The sequence below is a fragment of the Puntigrus tetrazona genome, chromosome 5, assembly GCF_018831695.1.
Source record: "Puntigrus tetrazona isolate hp1 chromosome 5, ASM1883169v1, whole genome shotgun sequence".
Classification (NCBI taxonomy): Eukaryota; Metazoa; Chordata; class Actinopteri; order Cypriniformes; family Cyprinidae; genus Puntigrus; species Puntigrus tetrazona.
This window is the reverse complement of record NC_056703.1, coordinates 25,909,673-25,929,132: the sequence shown is the minus strand read 5'-3', so window position 1 is coordinate 25,929,132 and position 19,460 is coordinate 25,909,673. Positions and strand designations below refer to the sequence as shown.

The 19,460-nt window shown below is 45.7% G+C and overlaps 3 non-coding genes across 3 annotated transcripts; all 3 read right to left on the bottom strand.

The window, feature by feature from the left end:
- Positions 1-9,688: 9,688 nt before the first annotated feature.
- On the bottom strand, positions 9,689-9,759 carry trnag-gcc. Its single transcript has one exon. It is a non-coding gene; the product is annotated as a tRNA-Gly (tRNA).
- Positions 9,760-13,382: 3,623 nt separating this feature from the next.
- On the bottom strand, positions 13,383-13,453 carry trnag-gcc. Its single transcript has one exon. It is a non-coding gene; the product is annotated as a tRNA-Gly (tRNA).
- Positions 13,454-19,051: 5,598 nt separating this feature from the next.
- Positions 19,052-19,122, bottom strand: trnas-gcu. The gene has a single exon. It is a non-coding gene; the product is annotated as a tRNA-Ser (tRNA).
- Positions 19,123-19,460: the final 338 nt, after the last annotated feature.

Below are 19,460 nucleotides of genomic sequence, written 5' to 3'. Positions count from 1 at the left end.
CTTGCCTGGATGGCGGTATGAAATGGACCAATCAGTGATCAGAAACTGATATATGAGGTTACCGTTTCTGTGGCAGCAGCTTCAAAGACAGTCCAAACGGTGGGAGAGAAACAGGATTGTGAATCCCACTCTGCTTCGTTAGTCTGTCTTTGTTGACAGTCCTAGGCAAGACTATAGCTGGTTTCAGCTTTTGCCTGGAGGGCGGTATGAAATGGACCAATCAGTGATCAGAAACTGATATATGAGGTTACCGTTTCTGTGGCAGCAGCTTCAAAGACAGTCCAAACGGCGAGAGAGAAACAGGTTTGTATATCCCGCTCTGCCTCGTTAGTCTGTCTTTGTTTACAGTCCTAGGCAAGACTATAGCTGATCTCAGCTCTTGCCTGGAGGGCGGTATATGATGGACCAAACAGTGATCAAAAACTGATATATGAGGTTACCGTTTCTGTGGCAGCAGCTTCAAAGACAGTCCAAACGGTGGGAGAGAAACAGGTTTGTGAATCCCACTCTGCTTCCTTAGTCTGTCTTTGTTTACAGTCCTAGGCAAGACTATAGCTGATTTCAGCTCTTGCTTGGATGGCGGTATATGATGGACCAAACAGTGATCAAAAACTGATATATGAGGTTACCGTTTCTGTGGCAGCAGCTTCAAAGACAGTCCAAACGGAGGGAGAGAAACAGGTTTGTGAATCCCACTCTGCTTCCTTAGTCTGTCTTTGTTTACAGTCCTAGGCAAGACTATAGCTGATTTCAGCTCTTGCCTGGATGGCGGTATATGATGGACCAAACAGTGATCAGAAACTGATATATGAGGTTACCGTTTCTGTGGCAGCAGCTTCAAAGACAGTCCAAACGGCGAGAGAGAAACAGGTTTGTAAATCCCACTCTGCTTCGTTAGTCTGTCTTTGTTTACAGTTCTAGGCAAGACTATAGCTGATCTCAGCTCTTGCCTGGATGGCGGTATATGAAATGGACCAATCAGTGATCAGAAACTGATATGTGAGGTTACCGTTTCTGTGGCAGCAGCTTCAAAGACAGTCCAAACGGCGAGAGAAAACAGGTTTGTAAATCCCACTCTGCTTCGTTAGTCTGTCTTTGTTTACAGTTCTAGGCAAGACTATAGCTGGTTTCAGCTTTTGCCTGGAGGTCGGTATGAGATGGACCAAACAGTAATCAGAAACTCCCAAGGCGGCTCTTTGGACAGAGTGGTATGCATCCTTTATTATTGTCTAACAGTGATGTAGTATGTCACATTGCCCAGCAATCGCACACGGGTCTCCCCCGGGGCAGGCGAGAATTCTACCAGTCTCTTTCAGGAAAGTAATATTGACCAATGCTAAATTAAAACAACAGAATGACATCCGTAGGTATTTTATGAGCAGCACTTAATTTCCAGTTCAATTTTAAGAGCAGCTAAATCAGGTTGCGTTTTCGTCCGCCACTGCTTCTGCCTGCTACGGCCGGGAATCGAACCCGGGTCTCCAGCGCGCAGGCGGGAATTCTACCACTGAACCACCAATGCCCGCCTCTTGGCTGGGGTGTGCCATTGTGCTTGAGTCAAACACCTGGACGTCTGCTGACTGAGGGCAGGTGTGGGGGATTACAGGAGGTGAGAATGGTTTCTTTTCATACCTGCAGTAAAACTCGTTCAGGTCGTCTGCCAGTTGTTGATTTGCCACAATGCTGGGGGATGGTGTCTTGTAATTGGTCATGTCTTTCAGACCTTTCCACACAGAGTCTGTGCCACTAGAAGAGAACTGAGTGCGAAGCTTTTCAGAATAATTCCTCTTTGTTTACTGAGTTTAGCAGTAAACCATTGTTTGTCGTTGTTATAAGTTAAATAAGTCCTGGTAGGAACGCATATGTCCTCACAGAAACTGATATATGAGGTTACCGTTTCTGTGGCAGCAGCTTCAAAGACAGTCCAAACGGTGGGAGAGAAACAGGATTGTGAATCCCACTCTGCTTCCTTAGTCTGTCTTTGTTGACAGTCCTAGGCAAGATTATAGCTGGTTTCAGCTTTTGCCTGAAGGGCGGTATGAAATGGACCAATCAGTGATCAGAAACTGATATATGAGGTTACCGTTTCTGTGGCAGCAGCTTCAAAGACAGTCCAAACGGCGAGAGACAAAACAGGTTTGTATATCCCGCTCTGCCTCGTTAGTCTGTCTTTGTTTACAGTCCTAGGCAAGACTATAGCGGGTTTCAGCTCTTGCCTGGATGGCGGTATATAATGGACCAAACAGTGATCAGAAACTGATATATGAGGTTACCGTTTCTGTGGCAGCAGCTTCCAAGACAGTCCAAACGGTGGGAGAGAAACAGGTTTGTGAATCCCACTCTGCTTCGTTAGTCTGTCTTTGTTTACAGTCCTAGGCAAGACTATAGCTGATCTCAGCTCTTGCCTGGATGGCGGTATATGATGGACCAAACAGTGATCAAAAACTGATATATGAGGTTACCGTTTCTGTGGCAGCAGCTTCAAAGACAGTCCAAACGGCGAGAGAGAAACAGGTTTGTAAATCCCACTCTGCTTCGTTAGTCTGTCTTTGTTTACAGTTCTAGGCAAGACTATAGCTGATTCTCAGCTCTTGCCTGGATGGCGGTATGAAATGGACCAATCAGTGATCAGAAACTGATATATGAGGTTACCGTTTCTGTGGCAGCAGCTTCAAAGACAGTCCAAACGGTGGGAGAGAAACAGGATTGTGAATCCCACTCTGCTTCGTTAGTCTGTCTTTGTTGACAGTCCTAGGCAAGACTATAGCTGGTTTCAGCTTTTGCCTGGAGGGCGGTATGAAATGGACCAATCAGTGATCAGAAACTGATATATGAGGTTACCGTTTCTGTGGCAGCAGCTTCAAAGACAGTCCAAACGGTGGGAGAGAAACAGGTTTGTGAATCCCACTCTGCTTCCTTAGTCTGTCTTTGTTTACAGTCCTAGGCAAGACTATAGCTGATCTCAGCTTTTGCCTGGATGGCGGTATATGATGGACCAAACAGTGATCAAAAACTGATATATGAGGTTACCGTTTCTGTGGCAGCAGCTTCAAAGACAGTCCAAACGGTGGGAGAGAAACAGGTTTGTGAATCCCACTCTGCTTCCTTAGTCTGTCTTTGTTTACAGTCCTAGGCAAGACTATAGCTGATTTCAGCTCTTGCTTGGATGGCGGTATATGATGGACCAAACAGTGATCAAAAACTGATATATGAGGTTACCGTTTCTGTGGCAGCAGCTTCAAAGACAGTCCAAACGGAGGGAGAGAAACAGGTTTGTGAATCCCACTCTGCTTCCTTAGTCTGTCTTTGTTTACAGTCCTAGGCAAGACTATAGCTGATTTCAGCTCTTGCCTGGATGGCGGTATATGATGGACCAAACAGTGATCAGAAACTGATATATGAGGTTACCGTTTCTGTGGCAGCAGCTTCAAAGACAGTCCAAACGGCGAGAGAGAAACAGCTTTGTAAATCCCACTCTGCTTCGTTAGTCTGTCTTTGTTTACAGTCCTAGGCAAGACTATAGCTGATCTCAGCTCTTGCCTGGATGGCGGTATGAAATGGACCAATCAGTGATCAGAAACTGATATGTGAGGTTACCGTTTCTGTGGCAGCAGCTTCAAAGACAGTCCAAACGGCGAGAGAGAAACAGGTTTGTAAATCCCACTCTGCTTCGTTAGTCTGTCTTTGTTTACAGTTCTAGGCAAGACTATAGCTGGTTTCAGCTTTTGCCTGGAGGTCGGTATGAGATGGACCAAACAGTAATCAGAAACTCCCAAGGCGGCTCTTTGGACAGAGTGGTATGCATCCTTTATTATTGTCTAACAGTGATCAAGTATGTCACATTGCCCAGCAATCGCAAAAGGGATCTCCCCCGCGGCAGGCGAGAATTCTACCAGTCTCTTTCAGGAAAGTAATATTGACCAATGCTAAATTAAAACAACAGAATGACATCCGTAGGTATTTTATGAGCAGCACTTAATTCAGCACTTAATTAATTTTATGAGCAGCACTTAATTCTTAATCCCACTCTGCTTCCTTAGTCTGTCTTTGTTGACAGTCCTAGGCAAGACTATAGCTGGTTTCAGCTTTTGCCTGGAGGGCGGTATGAAATGGACCAATCAGTGATCAGAAACTGATATATGAGGTTACCGTTTCTGTGGCAGCAGCTTCAAAGACAGTCCAAACGGCGAGAGAGAAACAGGTTTGTAAATCCCGCTCTGCCTCGTTAGTCTGTCTTTGTTTACAGTTCTAGGCAAGACTGTAACGGGTATCAGCTCTTGCCTGGATGGCGGTATATAATGGACCAAACAGTGATCAGAAACTGATATATGAGGTTACCGTTTCTGTGGCAGCAGCTTCCAAGACAGTCCAAACGGTGGGAGAGAAACAGGTTTGTGAATCCCACTCCGCTTCGCTAGTCTGTCTTTTCTACCACTGAACCACCAATGCCCGCCTCTTGGCTGGGGTGTGCCATTGTGCTTGAGTCAAACACCTGGACGTCTGCTGACTGAGGGCAGGTGTGGGAGATTACAGGAGGTGAAAATGGTTTCTTTTCATACCTGCAGTAAAACTCGTTCAGGTCGTCTGCCAGTTGTTGATTTGCCACAATGCTGGGGGATGGTGTCTTGTAATTGGTCATGTCTTTCAGACCTTTCCACACAGAGTCTGTGCCACTAGAAGAGAACTGAGTGCGAAGCTTTTCAGAATAATTCCTCTTTGTTTACTGAGTTTAGCAGTAAACCATTGTTTGTCGTTGTTATAAGTTAAATAAGTCCTGGTAGGAACGCATATGTCCTCACAGAAACTGATATATGAGGTTACCGTTTCTGTGGCAGCAGCTTCAAAGACAGTCCAAACGGTGGGAGAGAAACAGGATTGTGAATCCCACTCTGCTTCGTTAGTCTGTCTTTGTTGACAGTCCTAGGCAAGACTATAGCTGGTTTCAGCTTTTGCCTGGATGGCGGTATATGATGGACCAAACAGTGATCAGAAACTCCCAAGGTGGCTCTTTGGACAGAGTGGTATGCATCCTTTATTATTGTCTAACAGCTATGTAGTATGTCACATTGCCCAGCAATCGCACACACGGGTCTCCCAGCGGCAGGCGAGAATTCTACCAGTCTCTTTCAGGAAAGTAATATTGACCAATGCTAAATGAAAACAACAGAATGACATCCGTAGGTATTTTATGAGCAGCACTTAATTTCCAGTTCAATTTTAAGAGCAGCTAAATCAGGTTGCGTTTTCGTCCGCCACTGCTTCTGCCTGCTACGGCCGGGAATCGAACCGGGTCTCTCCCGCGCGCAGGCGAGAATTCTACCACTGAACCACCAATGCCCGCCTCTTGGCTGGGGTGTGCCATTGTGCTTGAGTCAAACACCTGGACGTCTGCTGACTGAGGGCAGGTGTGGGGATTACAGGAGGTGAGAATGGTTTCTTTTCATACCTGCAGTAAAACTCGTTCAGGTCGTCTGCCAGTTGTTGATTTGCCACAATGCTGGGGGATGGTGTCTTGTAATTGGTCATGTCTTTCAGACCTTTCCACACAGAGTCTGTGCCACTAGAAGAGAACTGAGTGCGAAGCTTTTCAGAATAATTCCTTTTTGTTTACTGAGTTTAGCAGTAAACCATTGTTTGTCGTTGTTATAAGTTAAATAAGTCCTGGTAGGAACGCATATGTCCTCACAGAAACTGATATATGAGGTTACCGTTTCTGTGGCAGCAGCTTCAAAGACAGTCCAAACGGTGGGAGAGAAACAGGATTGTGAATCCCACTCTGCTTCGTTAGTCTGTCTTTGTTGACAGTCTTAGACAAGACTATAGCTGGTTTCAGCTTTTGCCTGGAGGGCGGTATGAAATGGACCAATCAGTGATCAGAAACTGATATATGAGGTTACCGTTTCTGTGGCAGCAGCTTCAAAGACAGTCCAAACGGTGGGAGAGAAACAGGTTTGTGAATCCCACTCTGCTTCCTTAGTCTGTCTTTGTTTACAGTCCTAGGCAAGACTATAGCTGATTTCAGCTCTTGCCTGGATGGCGGTATATGATGGACCAAACAGTGATCAGAAACTGATATATGAGGTTACCGTTTCTGTGGCAGCAGCTTCCAAGACAGTCCAAACGGTGGGAGAGAAACAGGTTTGTGAATCCCACTCTGCTTCGTTAGTCTGTCTTTGTTTACAGTCCTAGGCAAGACTATAGCTGATCTCAGCTCTTGCCTGGAGGGCGGTATATGATGGACCAAACAGTGATCAAAAACTGATATATGAGGTTACCGTTTCTGTGGCAGCAGCTTCAAAGACAGTCCAAACGGTGGGAGAGAAACAGGTTTGTGAATCCCACTCTGCTTCCTTAGTCTGTCTTTGTTTACAGTCCTAGGCAAGACTATAGCTGATTTCAGCTCTTGCTTGGATGGCGGTATATGATGGACCAAACAGTGATCAAAAACTGATATATGAGGTTACCGTTTCTGTGGCAGCAGCTTCAAAGACAGTCCAAACGGTGGGAGAGAAACAGGTTTGTGAATCCCACTCTGCTTCCTTAGTCTGTCTTTGTTTACAGTCCTAGGCAAGACTATAGCTGATTTCAGCTCTTGCCTGGATGGCGGTATATGATGGACCAAACAGTGATCAGAAACTGATATATGAGGTTACCGTTTCTGTGGCAGCAGCTTCAAAGACAGTCCAAACGGCGAGAGAGAAACAGGTTTGTAAATCCCACTCTGCTTCGTTAGTCTGTCTTTGTTTACAGTTCTAGGCAAGACTATAGCTGATCTCAGCTCTTGCCTGGATGGCGGTATGAAATGGACCAATCAGTGATCAGAAACTGATATGTGAGGTTACCGTTTCTGTGGCAGCAGCTTCAAAGACAGTCCAAACGGTGGGAGAGAAACAGGATTGTGAATCCCACTCTGCTTCGTTAGTCTGTCTTTGTTGACAGTCCTAGGCAAGACTATAGCTGGTTTCAGCTTTTGCCTGGAGGGCGGTATGAAATGGACCAATCAGTGATCAGAAACTGATATATGAGGTTACCGTTTCTGTGGCAGCAGCTTCAAAGACAGTCCAAGCGGCGAGAGAGAAAACAGGTTTGTATATCCCGCTCTGCCTCGTTAGTCTGTCTTTGTTTACAGTCCTAGGCAAGACTATAGCTGATCTCAGCTCTTGCCTGGAGGGCGTATATATGATGGACCAAACAGTGATCAAAAACTGATATATGAGGTTACCGTTTCTGTGGCAGCAGCTTCAAAGACAGTCCAAACGGTGGGAGAGAAACAGGTTTGTGAATCCCACTCTGCTTCCTTAGTCTGTCTTTGTTTACAGTCCTAGGCAAGACTATAGCTGATTTCAGCTCTTGCTTGGATGGCGGTATATGATGGACCAAACAGTGATCAAAAACTGATATATGAGGTTACCGTTTCTGTGGCAGCAGCTTCAAAGACAGTCCAAACGGAGGGAGAGAAACAGGTTTGTGAATCCCACTCTGCTTCCTTAGTCTGTCTTTGTTTACAGTCCTAGGCAAGACTATAGCTGATTTCAGCTCTTGCCTGGATGGCGGTATATGATGGACCAAACAGTGATCTGAAACTGATATATGAGGTTACCGTTTCTGTGGCAGCAGCTTCAAAGACAGTCCAAACGGCGAGAGAGAAACAGGTTTGTAAATCCCACTCTGCTTCGTTAGTCTGTCTTTGTTTACAGTCCTAGGCAAGACTATAGCTGATCTCAGCTCTTGCCTGGATGGCGGTATGAAATGGACCAATCAGTGATCAGAAACTGATATGTGAGGTTACCGTTTCTGTGGCAGCAGCTTCAAAGACAGTCCAAACGGCGAGAGAGAAACAGGTTTGTAAATCCCACTCTGCTTCGTTAGTCTGTCTTTGTTTACAGTTCTAGGCAAGACTATAGCTGGTTTCAGCTTTTGCCTGGAGGTCGGTATGAGATGGACCAAACAGTGATCAGAAACTCCCAAGGCGGCTCTTTGGACAGAGTGGTATGCATCCTTTATTATTGTCTAACAGTGATGTAGTATGTCACATTGCCCAGCAATCGCACACAGGTCTCCCCCGCGGCAGGCGAGAATTCTACCAGTCTCTTTCAGGAAAGTAATATTGACCAATGCTAAATTAAAACAACAGAATGACATCTGTAGGTATTTTATGAGCAGCACTTAATTTCCAGTTCAATTTTAAGAGCAGCTAAATCAGGTTGCGTTTTAAATCCGCCACTGCTTCTGCCTGCTACGGCCGAGAATCGAACCCGGGTCTCCCACGCGCGGCAGGCGAGAATTCTACCACTGAACCACCAATGCCCGCCTCTTGGCTGAGGTGTGCCATTGTGCTTGAGTCAAACACCTGGACGTCTGCTGACTGAGGGCAGGTGTGGGGATTACAGGAGGTGAGAATGGTTTCTTTTCATACCTGCAGTAAAACTCGTTCAGGTCGTCTGCCAGTTGTTGATTTGCCACAATGCTGGGGGATGGTGTCTTGTAATTGGTCATGTCTTTCAGACCTTTCCACACAGAGTCTGTGCCACTAGAAGAGAACTGAGTGCGAAGCTTTTCAGAATAATTCCTCTTTGTTTACTGAGTTTAGCAGTAAACCATTGTTTGTCGTTGTTATAAGTTAAATAAGTCCTGGTAGGAACGCATATGTCCTCACAGAAACTGATATATGAGGTTACCGTTTCTGTGGCAGCAGCTTCAAAGACAGTCCAAACGGTGGGAGAGAAACAGGATTGTGAATCCCACTCTGCTTCGTTAGTCTGTCTTTGTTGACAGTCCTAGGCAAGACTATAGCTGGTTTCAGCTTTTGCCTGGAGGGCGGTATGAAATGGACCAATCAGTGATCAGAAACTGATATATGAGGTTACCGTTTCTGTGGCAGCAGCTTCAAAGACAGTCAAGCGGCGAGAGAGAAACAGGTTTGTATATCCCGCTCTGCCTCGTTAGTCTGTCTTTGTTTACAGTCCTAGGCAAGACTATAGCGGGTTTCAGCTCTTGCCTGGATGGCGGTATATAATGGACCAAACAGTGATCAGAAACTGATATATGAGGTTACCGTTTCTGTGGCAGCAGCTTCCAAGACAGTCCAAACGGCGGGAGAAAAACAGGTTTGTGAATCCCACTCTGCTTCGTTAGTCTGTCTTTGTTTACAGTCCTAGGCAAGACTATAGCTGATCTCAGCTCTTGCCTGGATGGCGGTATATGATGGACCAAACAGTGATCAAAAACTGATATATGAGGTTACCGTTTCTGTGGCAGCAGCTTCAAAGACAGTCCAAACGGCGAGAGAGAAACAGGTTTGTATATCCCGCTCTGCCTCGTTAGTCTGTCTTTGTTTACAGTCCTAGGCAAGACTATAGCTGATCTCAGCTTTTGCCTGGATGGCGGTATATGATGGACCAAACAGTGATCAGAAACTCCCAAGGCGGCTCTTTGGACAGAGTGGTATGCATCCTTTATTATTGTCTAACAGTGATGTAGTATGTCACATTGCCCAGCAATCGCACACGGGTCTCCCCCGCGGCAGGCGAGAATTCTACCAGTCTCTTTCAGGAAAGTAATATTGACCAATGCTAAATTAAAACAACAGAATGACATCCGTAGGTATTTTATGAGCAGTACTTAATTTCCAGTTCAATTTTAAGAGCAGCTAAATCAGGTTGCGTTTTCGTCCGCCACTGCTTCTGCCTGCTACGGCCGGGAATCGAACCCGGGTCTCCCGCGCGGCAGGCGAGAATTCTACCACTGAACCACCAATGCCCGCCTCTTGGCTGGGGTGTGCCATTGTGCTTGAGTCAAACACCTGGACGTCTGCTGACTGAGGGCAGGTGTGGGGTATTACAGGAGGTGAGAATGGTTTCTTTTCATACCTGCAGTAAAACTCGTTCAGGTCGTCTGCCAGTTGTTGATTTGCCACAATGCTGGGGGATGGTGTCTTGTAATTGGTCATGTCTTTCAGACCTTTCCACACAGAGTCTGTGCCACTAGAAGAGAACTGAGTGCGAAGCTTTTCAGAATAATTCCTCTTTGTTTACTGAGTTTAGCAGTAAACCATTGTTTGTCGTTGTTATAAGTTAAATAAGTTCTGGTAGGAACGCATATGTCCTCACAGAAGCTGATATATGAGGTTACCGTTTCTGTGGCAGCAGCTTCAAAGACAGTCCAAGCGGTGGGAGAGAAACAGGATTGTGAATCCCACTCTGCTTCGTTAGTCTGTCTTTGTTGACAGTCCTAGGCAAGACTATAGCTGGTTTCAGCTTTTGCCTGGAGGGCGGTATGAAATGGACCAATCAGTGATCAGAAACTGATATATGAGGTTACCGTTTCTGTGGCAGCAGCTTCAAAGACAGTCCAAACGGCGAGAGAGAAACAGGTTTGTATATCCCGCTCTGCCTCGTTAGTCTGTCTTTGTTTACAGTCCTAGGCAAGACTATAGCGGGTTTCAGCTCTTGCCTGGATGGCGGTATATAATGGACCAAACAGTGATCAGAAACTGATATATGAGGTTACCGTTTCTGTGGCAGCAGCTTCCAAGACAGTCCAAACGGTGGGAGAGAAACAGGTTTGTGAATCCCACTCTGCTTCCTTAGTCTGTCTTTGTTTACAGTCCTAGGCAAGACTATAGCTGATTTCAGCTCTTGCTTGGACGGCGGTATATGATGGACCAAACAGTGATCAAAAACTGATATATGAGGTTACCGTTTCTGTGGCAGCAGCTTCAAAGACAGTCCAAACGGAGGGAGAGAAACAGGTTTGTGAATCCCACTCTGCTTCCTTAGTCTGTCTTTGTTTACAGTCCTAGGCAAGACTATAGCTGATTTCAGCTCTTGCCTGGATGGCGGTATATGATGGACCAAACAGTGATCAGAAACTGATATATGAGGTTACCGTTTCTGTGGCAGCAGCTTCAAAGACAGTCCAAACGGCGAGAGAGAAACAGCTTTGTAAATCCCACTCTGCTTCGTTAGTCTGTCTTTGTTTACAGTCCTAGGCAAGACTATAGCTGATCTCAGCTCTTGCCTGGATAAGCGGTATGAAATGGACCAATCAGTGATCAGAAACTGATACGTGAGGTTACTGTTTCTGTGGCAGCAGCTTCAAAGACAGTCCAAACGGCGAGAGAGAAACAGGTTTGTGAATCCCACTCTGCTTCGTTAGTCTGTCTTTGTTTACAGTCCTAGGCAAGACTATAGCTGATCTCAGCTCTTGCCTGGATGGCGGTATATGATGGACCAAACAGTGATCAAAAACTGATATATGAGGTTACCGTTTCTGTGGCAGCAGCTTCAAAGACAGTCCAAACGGTGGGAGAGAAACAGGTTTGTGAATCCCACTCTGCTTCCCTAGTCTGTCTTTGTTTACAGTCTAGAGCAAGACTATAGCTGATTTCAGCTCTTGCTTGGATGGCGGTATATGATGGACCAAACAGTGATCAAAAACTGATATATGAGGTTACCGTTTCTGTGGCAGCAGCTTCAAAGACAGTCCAAACGGTGGGAGAGAAACAGGATTGTGAATCCCACTCTGCTTCGTTAGTCTGTCTTTGTTGACAGTCCTAGGCAAGACTATAGCTGGTTTCAGCTTTTTGCCTGGAGGCGCGTATATGAAATGGACCAATCAGTGATCAGAAACTGATATATGAGGTTACCGTTTCTGTGGCAGCAGCTTCAAAGACAGTCCAAACGGCGAGAGAGAAACAGGTTTGTAAATCCCACTCTGCTTCGTTAGTCTGTCTTTGTTTACAGTTCTAGGCAAGACTATAGCTGGTTTCAGCTTTGCCTGGAGGCGGTATATAATGTCGTGTATGATATATGGACCAAACAGTGGCATCAGAAACTCCCAAACGGTGGCTCTTTGTACAGAGTGGTATGCATCTTTTATTATTGTCTAACAGTGATCTAGTATGTCACATTGCCCAGCAATGGTTTCTTTTCAGCAGTAAAGGATCTCAGGGCCAGGCGAGAATTCTACCAGTCTCTTTCAGGAAAGTAATGTTGACCAATGCTAAATTAAAACAACAGAATGACATCCGTAGGTATTTTATCGTTGTTATAAGTTTAATTCAGCAGAAACTGATTAATTTTATGTAGCAGCAGTTAAGCGGTGGGAGAGAAACAGGATTGTGAATCCCACTCTGCTTCGTTAGTCTGTCTTTGTTGACAGTCGTAGGCAAGACTATAGCTGGTTTCAGCTTTTGCCTGGAGGGCGGTATGAAATGGACCAATCAGTGATCAGAAACTGATATATGAGGTTACCGTTTCTGTGGCAGCAGCTTCAAAGACAGTCCAAACGGCGGGAGAGAAACAGGTTTGTAAATCCCGCTCTGCCTCGTTAGTCTGTCTTTGTTTACAGTCCTAGGCAAGACTATAGCTGATTATCAGCTCTTGCCTGGATGGCGGTATATAATGGACCAAACAGTGATCAGAAACTGATATATGAGGTTACCGTTTCTGTGGCAGCAGCTTCAAAGACAGTCCAAACGGTGGGAGAGAAACAGGTTTGTATCCCATCCCGCTCTGCCTCGTTAGTCTGTCTTTTCTACCACTGAACCACCAATGCCGCCTCTTGGCTGGGGTGTGCCATTGTGCTTGAGTCAAACACCTGGACGTCTGCTGACTGAGGGCAGGTGTGAGAGATTACAGGAGGTGAAAATGGTTTCTTTTCATACCCGCTGCAGTAAAACTTTGTTTCAGGTCGTCTGCCAGTTGTTGATTTGCCACAATGCTGGGGATGGTGTCTTGTAATTGGTCATGTCTTTCAGACCTTTCCACACAGAGTCTGTGCCACTAGAAGAGAACTGAGTGCGAAGCTTTTCAGAATAATTCCTCTTTGTTTGTCTTTGTTTAGCAGTAAACCAATTGTTTGTCGTTGCTTATAAGCCTAAATAAGTCCTATGATGGACCAAACATGTCCTCACAGAAACTGATATATGAGGTTACCGTTTCTGTGGCAGCAGCTTCAAAGACAGTCCAAACGGTGGGAGAGAAACAGGATTGTGAATCCCACTCTGCTTCGTTAGTCTGTCTTTGTTGACAGTCCTAGGCAAGACTATAGCTGGTTTCAGCTTTTGCCTGGATGGCGGTATATGATGGACCAAACAGTGATCAGAAACTCCCAAGGCGGCTCTTTGGACAGAGTGGTATGCATCCTTTATTATTGTCTAACAGTGATGTAGTATGTCACATTGCCCAGCAATCGCACACGGGTCTCCCCCGCGGCAGGCGAGAATTCTACCAGTCTCTTTCAGGAAAGTAATATTGACCAATGCTAAATTAAAACAACAGAATGACATCCGTAGGTATTTTATGAGCAGCACTTAATTTCTAGTTCAATTTTAAGAGCAGCTAAATCAGGTTGCGTTTTCGTCCGCCACTGCTTCTGCCTGCTACGGCCGGGAATCGAACCCGGGTCTCCCGCGCGGCAGGCGAGAATTCTACCACTGAACCACCAATGCCCGCCTCTTGGCTGGGGTGTGCCATTGTGCTTGAGTCAAACACCTGGACGTCTGCTGACTGAGGGCAGGTGTGGGGGGATTACAGGAGGTGAGAATGGTTTCTTTTCATACCTGCAGTAAAACTCGTTCAGGTCGTCTGCCAGTTGTTGATTTGCCACAATGCTGGGGGATGGTGTCTTGTAATTGGTCATGTCTTTCAGACCTTTCCACACAGAGTCTGTGCCACTAGAAGAGAACTGAGTGCGAAGCTTTTCAGAATAATTCCTTTTTGTTTACTGAGTTTAGCAGTAAACCATTGTTTGTCGTTGTTATAAGTTAAATAAGTCCTGGTAGGACGCATATGTCCTCACAGAAACTGATATATGAGGTTACCGTTTCTGTGGCAGCAGCTTCAAAGACAGTCCAAACGGTGGGAGAGAAACAGGATTGTGAATCCCACTCTGCTTCGTTAGTCTGTCTTTGTTGACAGTCTTAGACAAGACTATAGCTGGTTTCAGCTTTTGCCTGGAGGGCGGTATGAAATGGACCAATCAGTGATCAGAAACTGATATATGAGGTTACCGTTTCTGTGGCAGCAGCTTCAAAGACAGTCCAAACGGCGAGAGAGAAACAGGTTTGTAAATCCCGCTCTGCCTCGTTAGTCTGTCTTTGTTTACAGTCCTAGGCAAGACTATAGCTGATTTCAGCTCTTGCCTGGATGGCGGTATATGATGGACCAAACAGTGATCAGAAACTGATATATGAGGTTACCGTTTCTGTGGCAGCAGCTTCCAAAGACAGTCCAAGCGGTGGGAGAGAAACAGGTTTGTGAATCCCACTCTGCTTCGTTAGTCTGTCTTTGTTGACAGTCTAGGCAGGACTATAGCTGGTTTCAGCTTTTGCCTGGAGGGCGGTATATGATGGACCAAACAGTGATCAAAAACTGATATATGAGGTTACCGTTTTTGTGGCAGCAGCTTCAAAGACAGTCCAAACGGTGGGAGAGAAACAGGATTGTGAATCCCACTCTGCTTCGTTAGTCTGTCTTTGTTTTTACAGTTCTAGGCAAGACTATAGCTGGTTTCAGCTTTTGCCTGGAGATCGGTATGAGATGGACCAAACAGTGATCAAAAACTGATATATGAGGTTTGGACAGAGTGTGTATGCATCCTTTATTATTGTCTAACAGTGATCTAGTATGTCATTGCCCAGCAATCCCAAAGGGATCTCTGCTTCGGCAGTCTGTCTTTCTTTACAGTCTCTTTCAGGAATAGTAATTTGAGCTTTTGCCTGGAGGGCGGTAAAAATGGAACAACAGTGATGAAATCCGTGAGGTTACCGTTTCTGTGCAGCAGCTTCAATTCAGTCTTAATTAATTTTAGAGAAGCAGCATTTAATTCTTAATCCCACTCTGCTTCGTTAGTCTGTCTTTGTTTACAGTCGTAGGCAAGACTATAGCTGGTTTCAGCTTTTGCCTGGATGGCGGTATATAATGGACCAATCAGTGATCAGAAACTGATATATGAGGTTACCGTTTCTGTGGCAGCAGCTTCAAAGACAGTCCAAGCGGCGAGAGAGAAACAGGTTTGTAAATCCCGCTCTGCCTCGTTAGTCTGTCTTTGTTTACAGTCTAGGCAAGACTATAGCTGGTTTCAGCTCTTGCCTGGATGGCGGTATATGATGGACCAAACAGTGATCAGAAACTGATATATGAGGTTACCGTTTCTGTGGCAGCAGCTTCCAAGACAGTCCAAGCGGTGGGAGAGAAACAGGTTTGTATATCCCGCTCTGCCTCGTTAGTCTGTCTTTGTCTACCACTGAACCACCAATGCCCGCCTCTTGGCTGGGGTGTGCCATTGTGCTTGAGTCAAACACCTGGACGTCTGCTGACTGAGGGCAGGTGTGGGAGATTACAGGAGGTGAAAATGGTTTCTTTTCATACCTGCAGTAAAACTGTTCAGGTCGTCTGCCAGTTGTTGATTTGCCACAATGCTGGGGATGGTGTCTTGTAATTGGTCATGTCTTTCAGACCTTTCCACACAGAGTCTGTGCCACTAGAAGAGAACTGAGTGCTGAAGCTTTTCAGAATAATTCCTCTTTGTTTACTGTCTTTGTTTACAGTCAGTAAACCATTGCTGATCTCAGCTCTTGCCTGGATATAAGTATATGATGGACCTGGTAAACAGTGATCACAGAAACTGATATATGAGGTTACCGTTTCTGTGGCAGCAGCTTCAAAGACAGTCCAAGCGGTGGGAGAGAAACAGGTTTGTGAATCCCACTCTGCTTCGTTAGTCTGTCTTTGTTTACAGTTCTAGGCAAGACTATAGCTGGTTTCAGCTTTTGCCTGGATGGCGGTATATGATGGACCAAACAGTGATCAGAAACTCCCAAGGCGGCTCTTTGGACAGAGTGGTATGCATCCTTTATTATTGTCTAACAGTGATGTAGTATGTCACATTGCCCAGCAATCGCACACTGGTCTCCCCAGCGGCAGGCGAGAATTCTACCAGTCTCTTTCAGGAAAGTAATATTGACCAATGCTAAATTAAAACAACAGAATGACATCCGTAGGTATTTTATGAGCAGCACTTAATTTCCAGTTCAATTTTAGAGCAGCTAAATCAGGTTGCGTTTTTAGTCCGCCACTGCTTCTGCCTGCTACGGCCGGGAATCGAACCCGGGTCTCCAGCTCGGCAGGCGAGAAATTCTACCACTGAACCACCAATGCCCGCCTCTTGGCTGGGGTGTGCCATTGTGTTGAGTCAAACACCTGGACGTCTGCTGACTGAGGGCAGGTGTGGGGATTACAGGAGGTGAGAATGGTTTCTTTTCATACCTGCAGTAAAACTCGTTCAGGTCGTCTGCCAGTTGTTGATTTGCCACAATGCTGGGGATGGTGTCTTGTAATTGGTCATGTCTTTCAGACCTTTCCACACAGAGTCTGTGCCACTAGAAGAGAACTGAGTGCGAAGCTTTTCAGAATAATTCCTCTTTGTTTACTGAGTTTAGCAGTAAACCATTGTTTGTCGTTGTTATAAGTTAAATAAGTCCTGGTAGGAACGCATATGTCCTCACAGAAACTGATATATGAGGTTACCGTTTCTGTGGCAGCAGCTTCAAAGACAGTCCAAGCGGTGGGAGAGAAACAGGATTGTGAATCCCACTCTGCTTCGTTAGTCTGTCTTTGTTGACAGTCTAGACAAGACTATAGCTGGTTTCAGCTTTTGCCTGGAGGCGGTATGAAATGGACCAATCAGTGATCAGAAACTGATATATGAGGTTACCGTTTCTGTGGCAGCAGCTTCAAAGACAGTCCAAGCGGCGAGAGAGAAACAGGTTTGTAAATCCCGCTCTGCCTCGTTAGTCTGTCTTTGTTTACAGTCCTAGGCAAGACTATAGCTGATTTCAGCTCTTGCCTGGATGGCGGTATATAATGGACCAAACAGTGATCAGAAACTGATATATGAGGTTACCGTTTCTGTGGCAGCAGCTTCCAAGACAGTCCAAGCGGTGGGAGAGAAACAGGTTTGTGAATCCCACTCTGCTTCGTTAGTCTGTCTTTGTTTACAGTCCTAGGCAAGACTATAGCTGATCAGCTCTTGCCTGGATGGCGGTATATGATGGACCAAACAGTGATCAAAAAACTGATATATGAGGTTACCGTTTCTGTGGCAGCAGCTTCAAAGACAGTCCAAGCGGTGGGAGAAACAGGTTTGTGAATCCCACTCTGCTTCCTTAGTCTGTCTTTGTTTACAGTCCTAGGCAAGACTATAGCTGATTTCAGCTCTTGCCTGGATGGCGGTATATGATGGACCAAACAGTGATCAAAACTGATATATGAGGTTACCGTTTCTGTGGCAGCAGCTTCAAAGACAGTCCAAACGGTGGGAGAGAAACAGGTTTGTGAATCCCACTCTGCTTCGTTAGTCTGTCTTTGTTTACAGTCCTAGAGCAAGACTATATAGCTGATTTCAGCTCTTGCCTGGATGGCGGTATATGATGGACCAAACAGTGATCAGAAACTGATATATGAGGTTACCGTTTCTGTGGCAGCAGCTTCAAAGACAGTCCAAACGGCGAGAGAGAAACAGGTTTGTAAATCCCACTCTGCTTCGTTAGTCTGTCTTTGTTTACAGTCCTAGGCAAGACTATAGCTGATCTCAGCTCTTGCCTGGATGGCGGTATAAATGGACCAAACAGTGATCAGAAACTGATATATGAGGTTACCGTTTCTGTGGCAGCAGCTTCAAAGACAGTCCAAACGGTGGGAGAGAAACAGGATTGTGAATCCCACTCTGCTTCGTTAGTCTGTCTTTGTTGACAGTCCTAGGCAAGACTATAGCTGGTTTCAGCTTTTGCCTGGAGGGCGGTATGAAATGGACCAATCAGTGATCAGAAACTGATATATGAGGTTACCGTTTCTGTGGCAGCAGCTTCAAAGACAGTCCAAACGGTGAGAGAGAAACAGGTTTGTATATCCCACTCTGCCTCGTTAGTCTGTCTTTGTTTACAGTCCTAGGCAAGACTATAGCTGGTTTCAGCTTTTGCCTGGAGGGCGGTATATGATGGACCAATCAGTGATCAGAAACTGATATATGAGGTTACCGTTTCTGTGGCAGCAGCTTCAAAGACAGTCCAAACGGTGGGAGAGAAACAGGTTTGTATAATCCCGCTCTGCTTCGTTAGTCTGTCTTTGTTTACAGTCCTAGGCAAGACTATAGCTGATTTCAGCTCTTGCCTGGATGGCGGTATATAATGGACCAAACAGTGATCAGAAACTGATATATGAGGTTACCGTTTCTGTGGCAGCAGCTTCCAAGACAGTCCAAGCGGTGGGAGAGAAACAGGTTTGTGAATCCCACTCTGCTTCCTTAGTCTGTCTTTGTTTACAGTCCTAGGCAAGACTATAGCTGATTTCAGCTCTTGCCTGGATGGCGGTATATGATGGACCAAACAGTGATCAGAAACTGATATATGAGGTTACCGTTTCTGTGGCAGCAGCTTCAAAGACAGTCCAAACGGTGGGAGAGAAACAGGTTTGTGAATCCCACTCTGCTTCGTTAGTCTGTCTTTGTTTACAGTCTAGGCAAGACTATAGCTGATCTCAGCTCTTGCCTGGATGGCGGTATGAAATGGACCAATCAGTGATCAGAAACTGATATATGAGGTTACCGTTTCTGTGGCAGCAGCTTCAAAGACAGTCCAAACGGCGAGAGAGAAACAGGTTTGTAAATCCCACTCTGCTTCGTTAGTCTGTCTTTGTTTACAGTCCTAGGCAAGACTATAGCTGATCTCAGCTTTTGCCTGGATGGCGGTATATGATGGACCAAACAGTGATCAGAAACTCCCAAGGCGGCTCTTTGGACAGAGTGGTATGCATCCTTTATTATTGTCTAACAGTGATGTAGTATGTCACATTGCCCAGCAATCGCACACGGGTCTCCCCCGCGGCAGGCGAGAATTCTACCAGTCTCTTTCAGGAAAGTAATATTGACCAATGCTAAATTAAAACAACAGAATGACATCCGTAGGTATTTTATGAGCAGCACTTAATTTCCAGTTCAATTTTAAGAGCAGCTAAATCAGGTTGCGTTTTCATCCGCCACTGCTTCTGCCTGCTACGGCCGGGAATCGAACCCGGATCTCCCGCGCAGCAGGCGAGAATTCTACCACTGAACCACCAATGCCCGCCTCTTGGCTGGGGTGTGCCATTGTGCTTGAGTCAAACACCTGGACGTCTGCTGACTGAGGGCAGGTGTGGGGGATTACAGGAGGTGAGAATGGTTTCTTTTCATACCTGCAGTAAAACTCGTTCAGGTCGTCTGCCAGTTGTTGATTTGCCACAATGCTGGGGGATGGTGTCTTGTAATTGGTCATGTCTTTCAGACCTTTCCACACAGAGTCTGTGCCACTAGAAGAGAACTGAGTGCAGAAGCTTTTCAGAATAATTCCTCTTTGTTTACTGAGTTTAGCAGTAAACCATTGTTTCATCGTTGTTATAAGTTAAATAAGTCCTGGTAGGAGC